This window comes from Apium graveolens, chromosome 8, assembly GCF_009905375.1.
Source record: "Apium graveolens cultivar Ventura chromosome 8, ASM990537v1, whole genome shotgun sequence".
Taxonomy (NCBI): Eukaryota; Viridiplantae; Streptophyta; class Magnoliopsida; order Apiales; family Apiaceae; genus Apium; species Apium graveolens.
In genome coordinates, this window is record NC_133654.1 from 62127107 (window position 1) to 62146175 (window position 19069).

Below are 19069 nucleotides of genomic sequence, written 5' to 3' on the forward strand. Positions count from 1 at the left end.
TTCTCAGCATTGGGGTACCTAGTTTCAGCATCATTAAGCATGTATAATACATAGAAAAAATGGTGTTGGTTACCTTCATCCTCCAAAGTTCGGTCTGAAACAGCGAGATACAACTGAAGTGTCTCTTTCAGATCTGTTCTTATCAGCAGAGGCGCTTTAGTCAAATATTCTTTTACCTACTCAAAGGTTATTCAGCATCAGGTCCCCATTCGAAGTTTTTTGAGCCTTTCAGTACAATGAAGAAGGGAAGTGCCCTCTCGACTGATCTTGATATGAAGAGCCGAAGTGCCACCAATCGGCTTGTAAGCTTCTGAATGTCCCTGATACACTTTGGGGACTCCATATCCAATACGGCCTATATTTTTTCCGGGTTGGCTTCTATGCCTCGTTCAATTACCATGTATCCCATAAACGTTCCACTTGCTACCCCAAACATACACTTGCTCGTATTAATTTTCATGTTATTTCACCTCAGGGTTTAAAAACATTCTCAAAAATCTTCGGCGTGATCCCGAAATAGCGACTTAACGATCATATCATCCATATAACACTCTATGTTTCCCCATATTTGTTCTTTAAAGACTTTATTTACCATTCGCTGGAAGGTTGCCCTTGCATTCTTCAGGCCGAAGGGCATTTTGATGTAAGCATATGTTCCATTTGGCATGATAAAAGCTGTCTTCAGAATATCATCCAAGTTCATGGTTATTTGATGGTAACCCGAAAAGGCATCAAGAAAACTGAGGACTTCATAGTCGGCCATGGCGTCTATCAATTAATAAATGCTCGGCAAGGGGTAATTGATCTTTCAGACATGCCTTATTAAAGTCTGTATAGTCTACACACATCCTCCAGTTATTATTTATTTTCTTGACCACTACCACATTAGCGAGCCAGTCAAGGTATTCAATTTCCTCAATAAACTTGGCTTCCAACAACTTCTCAACTTCGGCGTCGATGACCTTTTATCATTCTAAGGTGAAGGTTCTTTTCTTCTACCTTACGGGCTTAGCCTCGGGCTTCACATTAAGGGAATGCTTAGCCGTCTTCGGATCTAACCCGGGCATGTCTTCGAGACCCCATGCGAAGACGTCATGGTATTGCCTTACCATAATGATAACTTTTTCTTTCAGGCCAGGTTCCATATTTTTCCCAATACGGACCATCTTTCTCGAACATCCAGCATAGAGCTCGACCTCCTCCACTTCAGCCGCTAGTTCGGCGATTGAGCAAGACAAGTCGGCCCCAAATTTCTCCAACTCAATATTTAAAAGCTCTTTGTTTCCGCTCGGTTCGGCTTTTGAACGCTTTCTCTTCCCGTTTAGTCCATTCTTCCCATATTCCTTGTATCTGTCGAGATCTTCAAGCATAATAATCTTGGTTTTCTTCTGGTTCCCTCTCATCTCTCCAACCCCTTTTCTGTGGGGAATTTCAGCGTGGGATGGATATGGACTCTACGAATTGAAAAGAGGATATGAATGGTCGGCCAAGAAGTGCGTTATGAGGGCTCTCGACCCTCATAATATTAAATTTGACATGTTTTTCAGCAGTATAGGACATTTTATCGATAAGAACAGGAAAAGTGATTGTACCTTCACAAGGAGTATGATGTTCGTCGAAGGCCTCGAGGGGTGCTTCACAGAACGGTTTCATCACAAGGAGTATGATGTTCGTCGAAGGCCTCGAGAGGTGCTTCACAGAACGGTTTCATTTGTTGCCCCTCTAGGTTCATCTTAGTGTAGGTTTGATGGAAAAAAAATATTTGCCGAGCTTCTTTCATCCACCATCACTTTCCATATCTTATTTTCTTCAATTATGGGATTGATTACCAGCGGGTCCTCGTGAGGGAATATGACATCGTCATAGTTCTCTTAGGTAAAGGAGAGGGGCATGGCCTGACTTGCAGGGCTAAACTGATAAAAGTTGTAGACTTGGAGAGTGTACCTTTCCCTAGGATTCTTACTATCGAGACCAAAGGCATTGCCTCCTGAGATGGTCTTCACCTCTCCCCGATACCTTTCTTTGGCCCCTCTATTTCTTGCATCATTTTGTTCCAACTTGTTTCTCAAATCCCTTACAAACGCATTCAACTCTCCGGCCTTGATCATATTTTCTATTAGCTTCTTCAGGTGGAAACATTCATTAGTATTATGCCCCTTATCCTGATGGTAGTCGCAATATTTGTCAACATTCCTCATGTGATCGGCCATTTTCATTTTGGTAGGGCGAACGAAGCCTGACTTGCCTTAATCTTGTGGAGAATCTCGGAGATTGGCGCATTAAGAGGTGTGAACACGGTTGAATCTCTATCTCTTCGCCTTTACAGTCCCCGATCAGTCTGTTTCTTCCTATCATTCTTGCGATCGTCCCTTCGGTCACGGTTGAATCCTCGGGAGTACTCGTATCGATCGGATTGCTTACTTCAGACATCTTTTCGGGGTTCTCTATATCCCTTCAGAATTTTCATTTTCCTCTGAATGTTCTCACCCCTCACATATATGTCATTAAAGGATTTAGGGGGGTAATCATAAAGAGAATATATGAGTTTTTTACCTTTTATTGGGTCGAATCATGTGGTCAGATACTCCATAGATTTCATCTTGTACAGGTTGGTGACCATGCCTGCTTCCTCCTTGAACATGGATAGGTAATCTCCTAGAGACTCATTCGTCCTCTGTCTACAATGGATGAGAGTCTCGGTGTCTTTCTCTCTTCGGCACAGATGTGAATAGTGCCTTACGAACTTTCCTTTCAGCTGCTCATAGAAATGGATCGAACGCGGTCGAAGCGAGTTATACCACATAGAAGCTCCTCCTTTCAAGTATGTCTTGAACATCTTGCACATCATCGTCTGGCTGTGGCCCATGCCTATCATTAGCAATTCATACTTATCACAGTAGTCTTCGGGATCCCCCTCCTATTGAACTCAATAATCTTCGATAATTGTTTTTCTTCCTCTGGAAGAGGCCGATATGCCTCGATCTCTTCAGTCACCACCAATTTATGATTAAATTTCCTGTCCCCGAACCTGGCCTTTTCTATCCTGGACAACCTAGTACGGGATATATCCTCTTCTTCCTTCTGGTCAGAGTCCAAAGTCAATGCATCTTTCGTCATCCTCCTCTTGTGGTGTGAGTCAGAGTCCGTGGACTCATCTTCCTCAATGTGGGCTCGTTTCTCTTTTCGAGAACTATTAGCCCTTATAGTCTCTTTAAGTGACGCTCTCAGCGCCTTCTCCTCTAGTTCCAACTTCTCCCTTCGTAGCCTTATGGCCTTGAGCTTCAGTGCATTGGCCTATCATTTTTTGACCTTTGCCTATTCAACCTCATTGACTTCTTCCAATTTTCCCTTCTCTTTGGCAATCTTTTTAGCTCTCAGTTTTCTCAACATCGCCTGTTCTTCAGGAGTTGGGACTATATCTACTTCCTCATTGAAATCAATTTCCAGATTCCGAGGGGTAATTAAAGGTTACTTTGTAGGATTAGTTTTTCGGATCGGTGAACCCCGGAGGGCCCTGTTCATTATTGTTGTTAGTCATCGTCTCAGATCTCAGGACTTAATCTTGTATTCCCACAGAAGGTGCCAAATATTGGAACCAGTTTTCTGCCGACCTTACTTCGCCCCTGATGGATTGACTTCGTCTTGCAAAGAAAAGAATGACAACCCTCGCCCTTACTGGACCAATCCTCGTTCTTGTTATTGGGCTGAACTCTCATCGGCCCAAGTAATGTCTTTTCGTCTTTGGTCCGAATGCATAACATGGGCCTAAAAATAACGGGCCTCTAACAATTATTAATGTCTTACACTCTTACATGAAAATCATACACATTGATAAACACTTAACTTATATTTCATATAATTTAAACGTTATACAATATTTACCAATAAAAAACAATCAAGAGTTTTACTAATATATTTGTATGGTGTAAAAAAATCTAGAAAATGACCCGTATCTCATACGGGTTATTATGCTAATATAATGTAATATTAAGCGATAAAAATGCATTCAATAATTGGCTTCTAATAAAATAAATGACATGACATGATAATAACTTTTATAATGATGAATGATAATTAAAAGGTTGGAGTCCAATTATCGTATGAAAATAGAAAAACAACTGAGTTCGACGAAAAAATAATTTAGTCAATCAATTTTATTGCATAATTGATTGATAAAATATGCTCTAAATGTCACTAAACACCGTGTTCGAACGATTTGATTACGATGAACTCTGACTTTCCCGACCACAAAACTATTAACACTAGGTTGGATGTTGGTGAATTTTTTTACTATAACAGATAAGTTTTGTCCGAGTTATTGTTCAAGTAAAAATAATAATTACAAGTTTAATTTTTTTATTAAATTACGTGTACACTGAACCGGACACATGTTAATAAAAAAAGTTAAAATTACATGCAAGTACAAAATATGTTAGATATATTTGAGATGTCATGTCTAATATGATTTGTGTTTAGTTTTCAGAACTTGACAACAGGACATATCAGGACTTACTGGAAATCAAAACTTATTGAAGTCAAAACTTAATATCAGAACTTAAGTTATCAGAAGATACATATCAGTACTTAAGTGCGGGAAGACTTTCAGATAAGGAATGTGGCTGATTTACAGGAGAAGATCTGGACTAAAAGAAAAGAAGATATGCATGAAAGAGTTAGAGGACTGAAAGACTTGTAGAAGATATCTGACTGATATATTTTAGGAGACATAATTATATTCCATATCAATTAGAATATATCTTGTAACTGTGTACTATATAAACACAACTTAGGGTTTACACTGTATGTGTTACCATTATCGAGAAACATTATTTATTATAACCTAGCAGCTCTTAGTGATATTTGTTCATCACTGAGAGAGAACAACAGTTCATATTGTAACAGAGTTTATTGAATATACTTAATCTTTGTTACATACTTGTGTTGAAATCGATTTGATTGTATAAACACTGTATTCAACCCCCTTCTACAGTGTTGTGTGACCTAACAAGCCTAACAAGTGGTATCAGAGCTTTTCTGTTAACACACATACAGTAAAGATCCAAACAATCATGTCTGAAGAAATACAAACCCCAACTAAGCCCACCAAAACTCAAGAAACTCAAAACACTCAAACCCACAGTTGATATGAGACTATTATAGTTCCCATACTGAAACCTTCTGAGTATCCCATGTGAAAAGTGAAGATGGCTATATTTCTGGAAGCTACAGATCCAGAATACCTTGATAGGATTAATGAAGGACCATATAAGCCTACCAAGCTCTCTGTTGCAGTTGTTGATCAACCAACAAAGTCCATACCAAAGGAGAAAGGTGATTACACAGCTGAAGACATCTCATTTATTGCCAAGGATGCAAGGGTAAGGCATTTGCTGCATAGTGCCATTGATAATGTCATGTCAAATAGGGTACTTGGATGCAAGACTACAAAGGAGATATGGGATGCTTTTGAGACAAGATGTCAGGGAACTAATGCAATCAAAAAGAAAAGGAGGACTATACTCACTCAAGAGTATGAGCACTTTGACTCAAAAGCTGATGAGTCATTAACTGACTTATATGACAGGTTCGTCAAACTCTTGAATGATCTGTCACTGGTGGACAAGGAATATGATCTTGAAGATTCAAATCTAAAATTTCTTTTAGCTCTTCCTGAAAATTGGGATTTGAAGTCTACTACCATAAGAGACAACTATGACCTTACTGAAACTACTCTTGATAAAATTTATGGTATGCTCAAGACTTATGAACTTGAGATGGATCAAAGGAGCAAGAGGCATGGAAGAAAGTCAAGGACAGTTGCTCTTAAAGTTGAGGAGGAATCTCCTAAAGTGGTTGCCTCAAAGAGGGGAAAAGGAAAGGCTCTCATCATAAATTCTGATTCAGAGTCATCTTATTTTGATGATGATGATTCAGAAACTAAAAGTTTACCTGAAATGGATGTTGATGCAGAGATGATGCAACTGTGTGCTCTTATGGTGAAGGGTATCACAAAGATAGCCTACTAGGGAAATTCAGAAAGGACAAGAAGTTTTCCAGGAAAGGTGGAAGTTCTAATAAGAAAGGGTTCAGAAAGTCTGAAGGCAAAGGAGGAAAGTCTGACAGAGGAGATAACTCAAATGTCAAATGCTACAATTATGGTGAAAGAGGCCACATATCTCCTGACTGCAAGAAAGGAAAAAGTGACAAAGGCAAGGCACTTGTAACAAAGAAGAAAAGCTGGACAGACACTCCAGATTCTGAAAATGAGGTGAACTATGCCTTGATGGCAAATGCTGATAGCAGTACTGAAACTACTGAATTGAAGGTACCTCAAATAACTTATGCTTTTTATATTGATGATATTACTGAGTTGAGATTATATCTTAAACCCATGTTCATTAGTTATAGAGATCAGACTTTAACATGTGAAAGATTAACATCTGAAAATCTTGCTTTTAAAAACAGAAATGACTATTTAGAATAGGAGTTAGTTTTTCTTCATCAAACTAAGAAATAAAGAGATGATGCTTTGTATGTTAGAGATGAAGTGTTAAAATTGAAAGAATCTCTAAAAGATGACTTAGAAAAGGAAAGAGAAATTATCAGAACTTGGACTAACTCTTGCAGAACAACTCAGAATTTACTAAGTAGTGGAAACTGGAAAGAGGGCTTAGGTTATGGAGATGATAAAAGTGAGAAAGGAACTGTGAAAATTGAGCCAACTGTTGTTAAACAGACTGCTAAGCTAAAGATAAATCCTGTTAAGTTTGTAGCAAAAACTGTAAAGTCTGATTCTGAAATGATGAAAGAGTCTAGGACAGAAGTCAAATAAAAGTCAACTTCTGACAAATTAAAACAGGATAAACCAGCTGAAGTTAACATAGGCTTAATGACAAAGAAGCAGCTTAAGTATAAGCTGAAAGAGATTAGAAATGTGAACAAGGTAAAAGAAGCTAGAAAAAATATGAATGGAAAGGAAGGTGTGAATAAAAGCAATAATTATATGCCTGTTCCTAATGCTCCTAGAAAGAAATGTTATAACTGTGGAAACTCTAACCATCTTGCTTCTTTTTGCAAGAAAAATAAAGATATAAACTCTTTACCTCCTAAATCAGGAGTTAAGAGTCAGTCTGTTAGGTTTAAACCAAAAAATCCTTGTTTTCATTGTCGTAGTTTATGGCATTCCATTTATACTTGTAAGAAATAACATAGTTTGTACTATGATTATTATCAAATAAAACCTTTTTTGAAGAAAGTTAGTGTAATTTCTTCTAATGTAAATTCTGATGCAAAGTCTGATATAAATTCTGATAAACAGCATGTTAGCATAAACTCTGAAACTAAATCCGCTGCAAATGCTAACAAAATTAATAAGGCCAAAGGATCCAAGCAAGTCTGGGTCCTTAAAACTAACCAATAGTGGTCTTTGGATTGCAGGGCAACAGGAAAAACATCCTAGTTCTGGACAGTGGATGTTCAGGATATATGACTGGAAATAAAGCCCTGCTATCAGACTTTGTGGAGAAAGCTGGCCCAGGAGTTTCTTATGGAGATGGCAACATGGGAAAAACTCTGGGATATGGCAATATCAATCTTGAGAATGTCATCATTGAAACAGTAGCTCTTGTTCAGGACTTAAACACAATCTGCTAAGTGTGAGTCAAATATGTGACAGAGGTAATCATGTGGATTTTTTTGAAGAACACTGTGAAGTTGTAAGTAATTCTACAGGCAAAGTGGTTCTGAAAGGTTACAGGCATGGTAACATATATGAAGCCAGACTTTCAACAAACTCTGATGGTTCTGCAATATGTCTATTGAGTAGAGCATCAATTGAAGAAAGCTGGAATTGGCACAAGAGACTCTCTCATTTAAATTTTAACAACATAAATGAGCGAGTAAAGAAAGATCTTGTAAGAGGACTGCCAAAATCAGTATTTGCTCCTGATGGCCTTTGTGATTTATGTCAAAAAGTAAAACAAAGAAAATCTTCATTCAAGAGCAAAACTGAATCCTCAATTTTTGAGCCTTATCACCTACTTCATGTTGATCTATTTGGTCCAGTCAATGTCATGTCTATTGCAAAGAAGAAATATGTTATGGTTATAGTGGATGAGTTCACAAGATACACTTGGGTGTATTTCTTGCACAAGAAGAATGAAACTTCATCTACACTAACCGATCATGTCAGACAGTTGGATAAATTGGTCAAAGATTCTGTTAAAATAATAAGAAGTGATAATGGCATTGAGTTCAAGAATTTAATTATGGAAGAGTTCTGCTAAGAGCATGGAATTAAACAGGAATTTTCTGCACCTGGAACTCCACAGCAAAATGGAGTTGTAGAAAGAAAGAATATGACTCTCATTGAAGCTGCACGAACTATGCTTGATGGAGTAAAGCTGCCAACCTACTTTTGGGCTGAAGCTGTGCAGACTGCTTGTTTTACACAGAATGCTACACTCATATACAAGCATGGAAAAATACCATATGAGATGGTGACGAAAAAGAAGTCAAATCTGAAATACTTTCATGTATTTGGATGCAAGTGTTTTGTTCTTAAGACTCATCCTGAACAGCTGTCAAAATTTGATCTAAAAGTTGATGTAGGAATTTTTGTTGGATATCCACTTTCCACAAAAGCCTTCAGAGTCTACAATTTAAGAACAACGGTTGTCATGGAATCTATCAATGTATCTTTTGATGATAAAAAGATTACTGGACTTAAAGATTTCAATGATCATGATCAACTGAGATTTGAAATTGAAGATTTAAGTTCTAATTCTGCAAATTCTGATGGCTTAAATTCTGATCCTGTAAGTTCTGACGGGTTAACTTCTGATGTCATTGAAACTGTGGTAACAACTCCAAGGGAAACTGCACCTGTTCAGGGGGAGCAAGCTGAAGATCCTACCACAACTCAAGACTCTCAAGAAGCATCAGAACCTGTCACTGGCTCTTCAAGTTCTGATTCATCAAGTTCTGATGAGCCAAATTCTGATAATTCTGGAAACTCTGATTCTTCAAATCCTGAAGGATCCAAATCAAATTCTGAAGTCTCAGAGAGCATAACTACAGGGGGAGCATTAGAAAATGCTGATGGAGACAACATGAATCATGGGGGAGGATCCAGTTCTAGAGAACAACTTCCATCTGCAAGGAAGTGGACCAAATCTCTGTTCAAGTGGTACTGGATGCTCATGACAAGCATAATGTCAAAGAAAATCTTATTCTATTTCTTGAAGATGGAAGGACATATCAAATGTCAAAATCAGATGTGCTGAACAAATCCCTGAAAGAACTTCAATTCTTTCATTATCTTTTAGAGATAAAGTCTGATATTACCAGGTAATGGCCAAATTTCATATTGAAGACCATAAGAGATAAAGTAAGAATTTCTGGTTCAAGGGTTACAGAATTCATTCCTAACATAGTTGAAGATGATTGAAGTGAAATTCAAATGAAGAAAGATTTTGCTAAACTTGAAGTGATTTTTAAAGAGAAATGTCTATGCTACAATGAAGATTCTTCTCATCCAAGGGTAATAAGACTGGGTGATGGTTTAGAAAGAAACCATATCTCTGCACTAAGGACTGCAATCTACCAGATTGGAAGTCAAGATGAAGAGATGAAGCAAGTCAAGACTACAATAGCTCAAGTCCTGAGGAATAAAGAAGAAAAGCTGATATCAAACTTTGTCAAGAATCATTTTGGATTCAGATTGACTCAGTGAGATTGGTAAAAGTTACAATGACTGTAAGTTGTAGTTAGTTATCTAGTTAAACTCTTATTGCATTTGTACTTAAAATGTTTTTGACATCATCAAATCTATTAACTTGTATATTTTGCATAATTTAAAAGTTGGGGGAGATTGTTAGATATATTTCAGATGTCACGTCTAATATGATTTGTGTTTAGTTTTCAGAACTTAACAACAAGACATATCAGGACTTACTGGAAATCAGAACTTACTGAAGTCAGAACTTAATATCAGAACTTAAGTCGTCAGAAGATACATATCAGTACTTAAGTGGGGAAGACTTTCAGATAAGGAATGCGGTTGATTTACAGGAGAAGATCTGGACTAAAACAAAAGAAGATATGCATGAAAGAGTTAGAGGATTAGAAGACTTGTAGAAGATATCTGATTGATATATTTTAGGATACATAATTATATTCCATATCAATTAGAATATATCTTGTAACTGTGTACTATATAAACACAGCTTAGAGTTTACACTATATGTGTTATCATTATCGAGAAACATTATTTATTGTAACCTAGCAGCTCTTAGTGATATTTGTTCATTACTGAGAGAGAACAACCGTTCATCTTGTAACATAGTTTATTGAATATACTTGATTTTTGTTACATATTTGTGTTGAAATCGATTTGATTGTATAAACACTGTATTCAACCCCCTTCTACAGTGTTGTGTGACCTAACAAACATGTTATACTATTAGTCTATTATTACTCGTTTCCTTTCCTAAATGTTTACTAACATCTCTCGTATAGTTCAAAAAGAGATAATTGCAAAACGTAACACAACATTATTTCTGGAACAAAATAATCTAAAACTAGTTATGAATGACAACTTTAAAATTAGAAGGATTTAAAAATTTGCATTATTAGTAGGCAATCGTCCAAATAAACAGGCTAGTTATAACTTATAAAGCTTTTAATTCGTGTAAAAAACAAGGCTTCAGGGGTCATTTGTTAATAACCAGATGAAACCAAATAAACTTGACGAGCCGTGATTGATTGGTTAAAACTGTTTGTTTACCTAATTTTGAAAAAATCTGCTGGACGATAAATGCTGAAACTTTGCTCTGGACAATTCATTAGTCTTGATCCTGTATGTTGCCGGCTGTGTTTACCACTTCACTTGAAATAGAAGCAGGATTTTAAAAATTCATGATTCAATCGATCAATTCCCGATTAATTTTAATCGATTCAATTTTTGAAATCTGATTAGTTCTTACAAGTTTTTCTTTATTGAAATATTTATAATTATTTATTAAAATTAAAATACGTTATTAATTTAAATATGAATACTTATAAAAATTATGATATAATAAATATATATTAGTTAATAAATAACTATAATATTTATAATAATACAAATTTATATAATTTAATATTATAATACATCTGATTTTTACTCCGATTAATCCTTCTTATTAATCTCCGATTTTTTATTAATTATAAATCCGTAGCTCTATCGATCTTTTCCGATTACTGATTTTTACAATACTGGATAAAATCAATAATTATATTGCCTAACTTTTCAAAAATATTTTTAATGGTTTAAAAAAGTTTAAATTTATATTTTATATACCATTCCTCTTATATGTTTATATATAAGTTTTTATATGAAAAGTAATTTATTGGGATTAAAGAAATTATAGTTAGTGATTTTGTGGGATCAAACCTGTAATTAAAAAAATTGTAGTTGGTGACAACGTTCAAAATGATAAAATTAAATGATTGTTACCGGTTAATATAAAAAACTAATATATTATTTTAACAATTTTAAAATATAATTTATGTATAAAAAACTTTAGTTATTCGGAAGGACTCATATTGAGTTTAAATTAGACAAATTGAATTTTGTATAGCATGTGATAAAAGAAAAAATAACGATAAGTAATCTTTTTTTTGTGATTTGGACAAAAAGAATAGGAATACATTGTTTAGAGAAGTCAAATATCTTTTTTCTATCAAATCATATTAAGCATCTATCATTTATATAATTATTCATTCAAAAAATTTTATCATTCAGAAATTATGTTTCAGATTTAACAAATAATCTTTTCTTGACAAAAGAAAACAAATGATCTCTTGGTAATTCCTTTTTTGAAAAATTGCCAACCGTTTATCAGATCAAAATATAATAATCCAGCCACGTGTCACCTCCGCTTCACTCCAATATAAAATTTCCCTCCCCCTCATTTCCCTCCAAAACATAAATATGCACACACTCATTTCTCGTGCACGGTGAGAGAAAGAGAGAGACAGAGCTTGAGAGAGAAATAGAGAGAGAGAGAGAGAGAGAGAGAGGAGTGTGTGTTCGCCGTTGCTTCGTCCAATTGCCGTTGTTTTCCTCCGATCATCAATTCATCACCACCGCTTCTCCGAGGTAATTACAAAATGCTAATATCTCTCTCAATCGCCTCAATTTTCCTTGCTTAGCTCTCCTTCTCACTGTATATATATATATATGTGTATGTATATTTTTATACGCGTCATGTTTTTTATTGAAGTGATGATAGTTATAATTGATGTTTGTGATGTTTTATAGCGGAATCATTGTTTATTACTGGAATTTGTGTATTTCGGATGACGATTCAGTTCGATTTTGCTCTAATTTGTATGATTGATAGTTGTAATTTGTATATTCCAGTAATTGATGTTTGTGATGTTTTACAGAGGAATCATTGTTTATTACTGGAATTTGTGTATTTCAGATGACGATTCAGTTCGATTTTGCTACAATTTGTATGATTGATAGTTAGAATTTGTATTTTCCAGTAATTGATGTTTGTGATGTTTTATAGCGGAATAATTGTTTATTACTGGAATTTGTTTATGCGTCAGTTTAACTAAATTTCGGCTTTATGCAAAACTCTGGGAGACTGTAGCGAATGGCGATTCAGTTCGATTTTGTTGATTTTATCTGTGTTTGTTGCTGGTGTTTGAACTAGTTTTTTCTTCGTAAATATTTTATGTTCCGATTTCTTGATGCCTAAAGTTTGGCCTAATTTGTGTAGGTTTAGTGGTTTACTGATGTGTCTTTTTGAGCTTATTAAAACTTATTGTTGCTTTGGTGTGACATTTCAACCTCAGATTATTTTTAAGACATAGGAATTTTTATGAGTGTCTGAAAGGCAGTCAGAAATTTACTCTGTAGTAGCATGAGATGCATGTCTGAACTGTTATGCCTATGGTTATGATCTAGATGAGAAAACTCTAGGCAACTTGAGCACATTCTAGTAGATGATTTGATAGGTCCGGATACAGAAATTCGGAGTGGTGGGGGCAAAATTATTACCAGAAAGGAAGTGCAATTTGTGAGATAGTACAGTCAATTAAATATTACATTTTGGATTGTTTGAAGCTTGAATCCAGGTAAACAGAGAAGAGAGCACTTTAAAACCAAAATATCTATTAACAAATTACAATTTGGTCATGCTCTTTGATTAACAAGTTATTAAAGACTCATGCATAGTTCTAAATATCTTTTACATTTTTCTTTCTGATGTCTACTATTGGAGCAATTTTCGACTGGGCTGGAAACAAATATGCAGACCATGAGTTTCAGGTTATCATTTCCGTGGTTGTTACTGCTTCCGTAATGTTTTGCACGGAAGTGTTGGCTCGAGAGGGGGCCATAACCAGATTTATAACTAAAATTCATAGGTGGCACGGGCTCATGTGATGCCTCGTCCTAATTCGAATTTAATTACGTACTCGAGGAAACAAAAGAGACAGGGGAAGGGCAAAGAAGTCATTCAGCAGTAAAAGTCAAGACAAGTGGTCAAAGGGGTAAAAAAGGAAAACAACCCAATAGAGTGGAGAAGGGGTATTAGAGTAAGGAATTGGGGACAGATAGGGTATCGAAATATATTGTATTCTCCTTACATTTCAAAACCCTAGGAGAGCACTGGCCTCTCGAAAGCCAGATATCGTTGTACCGTTTAATTCAGTGAATTAGTAAACAAATTGTTCTTATTATTCATTTTGGTCTATGTTAGTGAGTTAAAACATCACAGCTCACCTACATACTGTGCATTTTGACAGCCTTAGTACATAAGTTCTTAATGAAATTCCCAGAAGGAGCCGAAGGGTTGTGCTATCTCATGTTTGTGTTTCATGAATTATCTTTCATTGCATTGTATGCTACTGAGGAAATATCAGCGGAGGTGTCACGAGTGCTGGCAATGTTTCAATGTGATTACATAGTATTTCATAAGACTAAGAATGTGAATTCATCAGCAATAGCTTGCGGCATTGCGTTATTAGCTTGCTGGATGGTCAAGGTAAGATAGTGTTTAAATATTTGTCAAATAATTTCCAACCTTTATGTCATATCTGTATATCTAATTTATTGAATCTATTGATGTGTATAATGACTCAATATCTTTTAATTCAATCAAGGTACTTCGTTTGGCTGAGCTAAAGAATTCCCCCTCGTGAAGATGATGTAATGATTAGTGAACCTAATGGAGGTTGCTGCTTTGAAATGTTGAAACTAGTCATGTTAATGGTGTAATGTTTGAAATGTTAGAGAACTTGTAATTGATGCACTTATGATTGTTTGATCTTGTGTACAGTACTGTGTGCGTTTTTATTAGTTGTACACGTTAACTCATAATGATCATCTCCATTTCATCTCCAGTTTTGTGCTAGTTTTCTTTTTATAACGAGGCATGTATATTATGCAGCGGCACTGAGCATATAAACATTACATTTGCAATCTAGAGAGTGTTTGTGGTTCTGTTTGGCGTGGTTAGAGTAAAGCAGATACAACTGCAAGGCTTTAGTTTGACGTGTAATCATTACCCTACATGTACACGTATTAACCCAACCAGCATGCATTATAGAACTCGGAACTTGATTAGAACGCTGAGATCTCTCTGTGCGACTCCTTTCACCTTTTCAAATATTTCCAGTATTCAATAGCCATCTTCATATAGGAGAGAAGTCTCATAACCACAAGGTACCCAAGACTCTCCATAGCACAACCACTGCGGTATTCTGGGTTTTTAGTTGATATTTTGAATCAAATAGGACATATAACCTCATAAACCGTAGCTCAGTAATCCAAACATCAAGCTTATTGGGAAACTGCTTCATCCAATCTTAGGTAACGAAATGCAAGAGCCGAGAGAATCACGCGAAGATGCTTCAGAATGCCACATTCATCTGTTTCACTGAATTACTTAGAATTAAGAAGTGGAAAGACTTGCTGAACAAGCTAAAGAATAAGCGGGATGCTCGGTCAATAGATCTGTAGAGAAAAGCTCAATGCCCTTTTTACAAACAGCTATGGCTACAGTGTGGAGACCAAAATTGTAGATATTTTCATGCTTCGGCCTTGATGCGAAAGAAGAATAATCTGATACAGAAACTTCAAGATGAGAATAGGTTGTGATTTAGAAAGAGAGCCAGGTCTGCCTAAATTGTTGGAAAGTTAATTTTAAAACATTTTTAGAACCTCAGAACGTGAAGAAAAATAAGTAATAGCAGGATTGAACTGTGGGTAATGGTCAGTTAATTAACGTCTGGAAAGACCATTGGTATGGCAACTGCAATCTCAAAACATCCTTTGAGAGACTTTACATTCTTGCATTCAAGAAGGATATCACTGCGGCAAATAACTCAACCAAATTCTTTATGGAGAAGAACTCTGCGAGATTGGGAGCTTGATTCTTTACATCTTTTAGAGCAAATTATTCTAAGCCTATCTAGGAAAGTTGCTTGGTTAAACAACAATGGTGCTTTGAGCACTAAGGATCTTTATGCTGGGATAGATCAAAGAGGTGGTCGATCAGGCCCTTGGCAGCAGATATGGAAGATTAAGGTTCCAATGAGGATCTGATTATTTTTGTGGAAATCAGCTCCAAGATTCTTCCAGTTCGATCAGTTATCTCTAAAAGAATCATTTCTCTAGATTCTATCTGTCCTATGTGCATGAGTACAGAGAAGAGCATTTTTCATTTATTCTGGGACTGCGATGTTATAAAACCAGTGTGGATTGCTACTTTTACATTGTGGAGTATCAGTTTAAAGAAGAGTATGGTAGATGCTTCTTCTTTTTCTAATCTTCTGTCAGTTATAACCAGCAGCAGTGGTTGAGGTGTGGAGAATTCCCTAGGTGTAATGTCATATATATATTCTTAGATTATGAAATAAAGAGGATGATGAGCTAGCCAAACTAGGGAGAGAGAGAGAGAGAGAGAGAGAGAGAGAGAGAGAGAGACTTATAGAAGGATGGGTTTTTTTTGACGAAAAGCTGGGGTTTTATTACGCATTCAAATCCATAGAAATACAATTTTGAATTGAGATAGGAACAGACCTCCTATCAAAGCTACGACCTGACAGATAATATGTTTCTCTTGCCATCTGATGGGCAACCATATTAGCTTTGACAAAAAACACATCAATGTTGTTCAAACGTTGTAAAATACGACATTCTTCGATTATCAAGCCAAAATATGATCTCATAGGGATTCTATTTCTAACTGCCTGCACCACATTCAGGCAATCTGATTCCACCACAGCATCATGCCACCCCCTATCATCCATCCAACTTAGGGCCTCTTTAAATGCCATGGCTTCAGCTACAATCGGAGACAGCATACCCATTTGGAACTTATAGAAGGATGGGTTTAACTAGTCTTGGTAAGTGTTTTGGTAATAATGACCTGTTGGTTTTGTTGGATTTGGTGGATTATCCAGACATAATTAAGGTGGCAGTTTCTCTCAAATACGAGATTGGACAATTTGCTGCTGCCTCTGTATTGGCTGGAACAGGAAGTAGACAGTGCCATGATTAAACAGCCGCCCTCCTTTTTCATTTGTAATAAGCTTTTGCTTGATACTCGTAATATTTGCAGGGGAAATTTACATGGGTTCTGAGAAGAGAGGCATGGTAGCATGTAGGGTTTTGAAGCTACTACTATATAAGGCGTATATTGTTCTAGTTTGTAGATTACTTAGGGCTGTTTAGGGCTGTTGTTTTCGGGTTGTAGTTTGTGTTTCTGCTTCCCTCTACTGCAAATGGGGGTTCTTTTAATGCATTGGCCTTCCAAAAAAAATAGCAGGAGTGAATCAATTTCATTTCAGACGAACAAAATAGCATGCTGCTTATGCCAATCAAAGAAGAAGAGGTAAAAACAGTGCTATTTACGTATATTTCCTAAGCCTTGAATAATGCGGTTTGAGCAGCACAGTGAATCCTGCTCCACCAGAGACCAGCATATGCTTCTTATCCCTGTTGGGATCAGAAGTTTCTAGTTATATTTCTTTATAAATTGACGCGGTCTCTTGGGAAATTGAATGCAAGAGATGGCTGCAATGAGCAGATAATTTTTTTGACTAAAATTATTAAACGCTTTTGGATGAGGTTAACATTTAATTTACAATGGGGACTATCTATTGCCAGCCAGCTCCAATACGATGGAAATATACTGGCTGACATCTCCTCGACTACCATTAATCTGGAATAACTGCAGTGCTAGATCATTTGGAGTCAAAATAAGCTTCGCAGAACATAGTCCGTCGAACCTACACATTGTTAAACGAAGGATGCATGATTTTTTCACAATTTATTTTTAAATTTGTGATCAGCCGACCTAGTACAGCATGTGGTTTATCTCCGACTTATTTGATTGTGAATTTTTTTTAAAGAAAAGTTGCTGGTACTGGGAGCTAAGCAACCAATGAATAAGAGAAGGCTTCATATGCATTTTTTTTGTTTGAAGAGAAAAGCTGCATTCCTCTTCTCCTTATCTACCTTGTCTAAATTCTAATTATTGATCCTTTAATGAGAACTAGCTTTATAACCCGTGCCAGGCACGGGCATGATCTAATATTAATTATTATAAAATTTGTATTTGTATTTAGCAAAAAAAATAATTAATTTAGCAAAAAAAAATTGTATTTGTATATATGCTTATGAAATAGAATATATTTCATGTTACGAGAAGTTATTTTATCCGTGTATAATTTTTGTTGTAAGGATGAGCTTTTTTGGCATGTGTATTTTATAGCCAAAATGAGACGCACACAAATTTCAAAACTCATATATTAATGAAATATGTACATGTTATATAATTGAAAAATATGGTATGATGTGAGATACACTTTTTTTTCATTTTTGTATAAAAGATGTACTTCAAAGTGTTTAAAATTTTGTTAAATTCCATAATTGTTATTGCATAACATTGAAATTTATTATTTGACAAGATCATATTAATCGATTACGAAAAAATTGAGCTCATTTGTGTTAGTTAGTTAGCTTAACTTCTTATATCTTGTATGTAGGGGTGTAATCGAGCCGAGCCGAGCCGAATACTGTCAGGCTCGGCTCGAGCTCGATTAAAATAGTCCGGGCTCGAGTTCGAGCTCGATCGAGCCTTTAATTTCAAGTTCGAAGCTCGGCTCGTACAAGGTTCGATAGGCTCGAGTTCGGCTCGAAAACTCAAATTAATTCACCAAATACTAACAAAAAACTTGAAATATAATCGGTTCGACTCGATTTCGGCTCGAGTGCGATTCGATAGAAATAAATAATATATATTAAATATTACATATTTATATAAAAATATATTTATAAAAAAAAATAAAAATAATAGAGGCTTGATAAAATATTTAATATTTATATTAAATATTTTTAATTTTAATTTTAGTAAATTAAAAATATATTTACTAAATACGATATTTGATTTTCTTTCGAATTTAAGTTTATTCTACTGTAAATGGAATAATTAAAATGTGATATACGATATTAAATGCGATAATAATAGATATATAAAATCATAATAATATTAGAATTTTAGTCTATACTTATAAAATATATATGTAATTATAAGTATAAGTTCTTATTATACAATAATGGAGTAGTAATAAATATATAATTACTAACTCTATAGCCCGTGCAATGCACGAACATGCTCTATATTGTGTTAATTCAATTTTATTTTAGAATTGTAATTTCTAATGATATATTTATGTTATTTTCCGATGGATAAATGATATATTTAATTGTGTATGTGAGCATGAGTATTTGTGGTATGATTACAATGTTGTTGCGATTATTTGTTTTAATTATAATTATTGACAGTATATACATGTCATTACCCGGTGGATTGAGTATGTATTTGTTTGAATATATATGAGTTATTTTTTGGATGTGGTGATATTTGGTTTGAACGTATTCTTGAAAATTTGACTGAAACAATATAGTTCAGAAGTGGTATTTCTTGTTTTCCACTGCTAATGGCGAACCATGTGGGTTGTTTTTAAAATATTTGTGGTATTTCTTGTTGTCCACTGCTAAAGG

General features: G+C 35.4%; 1 long non-coding RNA gene across 1 annotated transcript; it reads left to right on the forward strand.

The window, feature by feature from the left end:
* The first annotated feature begins 11983 nt into the window (after positions 1-11983).
* LOC141678600 (uncharacterized) lies at positions 11984-14394 on the forward strand. Its single transcript, XR_012557809.1, has 3 exons — positions 11984-12142; positions 13804-14042; positions 14161-14394. It is a non-coding gene; the product is annotated as an uncharacterized LOC141678600 (long non-coding RNA).
* The last annotated feature ends 4675 nt before the right edge of the window (positions 14395-19069 follow it).